Source organism: Ictalurus punctatus, chromosome 5 (genome assembly GCF_001660625.3).
Source record: "Ictalurus punctatus breed USDA103 chromosome 5, Coco_2.0, whole genome shotgun sequence".
Lineage (NCBI taxonomy): Eukaryota > Metazoa > Chordata > Actinopteri > Siluriformes > Ictaluridae > Ictalurus > Ictalurus punctatus.
The window spans coordinates 30,595,359-30,599,793 of record NC_030420.2 but is presented as its reverse complement, the minus strand read 5'-3'; positions in this window follow the sequence as shown (position 1 = coordinate 30,599,793).

Below are 4,435 nucleotides of genomic sequence, written 5' to 3'. Positions count from 1 at the left end.
AGCACGCACACACACACACACACACACACACACACACACACACACACACAAACAAACAAAACAGCCTGTACATGACAAAGTGGCAAAATCTGGTTTTGATTTTGTTATAAAAACTGTGGCGAGCTAATCTGGCTTTTCTGATGACAATTTTCCATTTAATATGTTTTGCCTGATTGAAAAGAAAGAAATTGCTGTTTTATAGTCAAACATGATAAACTTCAGGTCAGGTGTCCAATGAGGGGTGAAATGGGGCATAAAATATGCCCATTTATGAGGAAATCTATCCAACCTTATGCTAAACTAAGGAGACACATTCCTAAAAGCGTTCCAGTGTTTTTCAGAAATGAACAGCACAAAGCGAACAGCACAAAGTGGCTCAATGGTAATTTGGGTCGAGTGATGGGACTAACCCTAGAACCCTTAAAAAGGAACTGGCTGTACTTTATTTTTTTTGCACGCAGTGCAAACCATTTCCTGTAAATGCCAAGATGGAAGATAAAAGACCAACAATGTGGCATCGACCACTGCTACTCAAGAACAAATAGCGAGCAATAACTCAGCTCCTGCGCCAAGCTCGGAGAGCTCCTGTGATTTTGGAGCACCCATGTGGAAGCAATTTGGAGAGGCCCATAAGCAATTATAGATGAAGCCATGCTTGCAGCAGCCTAGTAAGAGCACTTTCAGCACTTAAGGCGTGTTGTCAAGAAGGTTCCAGGGTAAAAAGTGAAAAGGCTCTTGTATTGGACGAACCGGACAGCTTCCTGACCAATAAGGACGGATTTACGTCCGTGAACTGATTTGAAAAAGTGCATGTGATGTGTGTAGCAGGAGCCCAGGTAATGCAGCGAATAAATAACTAATGAAGAGGGTTTTAATCACACAGTGTTGATGTGATGTAGCATCTGACCCCGAATTACTCCTGTCGCGTTCACTGTGGCCGCGAGGTCGTACTAAAGATGAGATGGTATGACAACCTGTATACATTACCATTATTATAACAACACAAACTACTATCACAGCTTTCAGGTCTGCATTTTTAAAAAAATAAAAAGCTGACAATAAACAGCAGATAATGTTTAGATGGCCTCCTTGAACCTTTCCCTGGTTTATCAAAGCAATAGCACAGTTTTCTCTTATTTTTACGTAGCATAGAAGAACAATATTCCATACACTATTGTGCCTTTCAGGCTGTAATGATTATCGGAGCTCTGTAAAATCTACCTAGCAAACTAAATGCATTTTGGATTTGTATAATCTGAATTTACTAATACAGTAGTTTCAATTTATGGGAGAAATGAATGCTTAAACAACCAAGGCAAAAGGTTTTCCCTACTCTGTGGCATTCGCATTGTTGGACCCTGCTGAAAAAACCCCAAAAAAACCCAATAGAAACCCTCATCAAATTTGTAATGGTTTTAATAGTCATAATGCAAATTGTATTGGTTTTAATGGAATCTGTAATGGTCCCTGTGGGTCTCTACTGGTAATTTGTTGCATTCTATTGGTGGCATGTTATGTCTAGTGGATACCATTAAGGCCCTACATCCTTAATACTTCCTACTACATAATGGAAACCATTTGGTAATGGTTTTAATGGTTAACAGCTGATGGTTTGCAGTGGAAACCATTAGTATTTCTGTGATGGTTTCTATTGTTTTTTTTTTTTTTTTTTCAGCAGGGGCGCTTCCACACCTACAATTTTCTTTTTATGTAGGAGGTTCATTACTATCTACTGAGACATTAAGCAAGTGTGGCCTCAAATATGGATAAAAGGAACTAATAATAATAATAATAATAATAATAATAATAATAATAATAATAATAATACCAGTTTGTATTTAATGCATGATCAGCAAATATAATTTATTATTATTATTATTATTATTATTATTATTATTAGGAAATAACAAATGTACAAAATATTGAAGTGTACTGAATACTGTGCTCTTACCATATGTTTGTTCTTTAACATACCTGTAACCACGTCATTTCATCAAAAAATTATATATTTCCCAGAATAAATTGGGTAATGTGTTTTAAAGCAGTAGAAACGACTAAAAGGGACAGAGGAAAACACCAGAATGAATGAAAATACACGTGCAGTTGCAATCAGAATGATTCAACCCCCACTGCAAATCAGGTTTACAGACTTTCAGCTGTTTGCAACGAACAAGTCGAACAAGTCAAAAGCAATTGAAACAGCTCAACACAACGAATGCTTCAAGTGGTTTCCCCAAATTCAACTGCAAATGCAACTCATAATGACTTCTCCAGTTTCAAAATGATTCGACCCCCCTGAATAGAATCCCTCACAACAGCACAAATATGCAAAACAGGTGTTGTCTCAAGCACACCGGATGCAACTAATCAAGGGCTTCATTAGTTACACCAGGTGTGCTTGAGCTGGAACACATGAAATACCTGAACTGGCTAGGGGCAGAAAACGTATGAAATACCTGAACTGGCTAGGGGTAAAAAGTGTATGAAATACCTGAACTGGCTAGGGGTAAAAAGTTTATGAAATACCTGAACTGGCTAGGAGCAGAGAGGGTATGAAATACCTTGACGGGGCAGAAAAAGGAAGTTATCAAGTGCTGTAATCAGATTTCTGTGGTAATTCTACTATAGTAATATATTTTTTAAAAAAGTTATTACTGTAGCAAATTTTCTATAACTGTACTATAATGTACAACAATATGAGTGGCAACCTTCACAGCACAGGTGAATGTTGTAAACCTTTGTAGTGCATTATAAAGAACACTAGAACACACTGCAGTATCCCATAGTATTCTATAGTAACGCTAATATTTAAAACACTGTTTATTAATTCACTGTAGTCATTTCTACAGTATTAACAAAGTGTAGTAGATACTATAATATACTACAGTGTACCACGATCTACTACGGTTTGCTGTAGAAATTCTAAATTATACTACAGTATTTACTAGAGTTCAATTCACTATAGTTAACACTACAGTATGCTGTAGTATTTATAAACAAAGTGTCGTAAACACTGTAATATAATACATTACTTTATACTACAATTTACTACAGTTTACCATTGTAAATACTAAAGTATACTACATGTGGGCTCGCTACATGTGTGTCCGATGAGATTTCTGTGTTTTCCATGACATTTTCAGCTCCCTGTTGCCTAAAATTATGCAGGAAACCACTATGCTTACTGTTAACTCAAATTAATTGCCCCGAAAGGAAATAACAATAAAAACATTTTTCTAAAGGATGCCTTTAAATGTAGACAGCTGTTTCAGAAATCTTGTACCGTAGCCAAAAGGACATTGCATCTAGGAATTACATTTCTTGATGACATTGTTTTCAATACTCCAGGGCATTTTTTTAAATTTCTGGGCCTTGTGCCCGGACCATCTTAGTCCGAGCCCCTTGAGACCCGCCTCCGTCTGCGGGCCTTGGTTAATAAGTTCCTGTCTATACCATTATATCGCATAACAATAACAGTATAACTATTTCAGACCTCTTTATTATGTGATACAGTCCCACCATATGTGAAAACACATTTGCATGCGTCTGTGTTGTGTTGTTGTCATAAATCACTTGATATAACGAGGTATTGTTGCTGATTAAAAAAAAGGCACAATGTTTCTATTCCAACACAAAATGACATCCAGACCACATGGTGCTCAAAGCCAAGCCTTTTAGAAAAGCACAGTCATGAGAGCAGTGCGTTTGGCAGACTCATGCATTCACACAAGTTAGTTACTGAACCTTAAACCCTGCTAACAGAACTGTGTACATTACTAACTTGTCTCATTTTCATACCGACAATCTGCTTCCCATCTGGCATAACTCATTTTAATTAAGACGGCGGTATTACAAAACAAGGGAGGAAATGGAAAGCCTTAGTCACGCAATTGTTCTAGTTTGAGGCATTTCCTGGCGTACGATGACAGCGGTGCATGCAGTTGTGCTGAGGTGGTTCTACAGCACCTGCCAACGTCCGTCTTCGTCCTCCCATGGGCCGCAGCGGCGCTCCACTCCCAACAGCCGGCCTCCACGATGCTTCACTGCCCAGCTCCAGAGCCAGATGTTTGAAACATGACGGAACAATCCATTACGGTGATGAAAGTGCTGGAATGGTGCTCCATGTGCCTTCAGGAACGTGTCCAAGATCACGCGGTAGGGAGCCTCTGTGGAACACTGCTCAGGTATCCTTAGGGGAATGTCTGCTCAGAGCTCACTTCAAGGTACAGTGCCTCACTTCTCTGGAGGAGGAGACAAATGAAATGCTTTGACAAGACCAAATGCTCACAGATTAGCTTGTCAGTGATATACACATGAAGTAGCTTTGGAAACCTGTGAAACTGCTTGTTTGGGGGGGGTGGGACGGGGGGTTGAGAATTATGACCGAGTCAAAAAACATTTAGTTTAATTTAGTAACAACAGAAGGGGTCTGTGT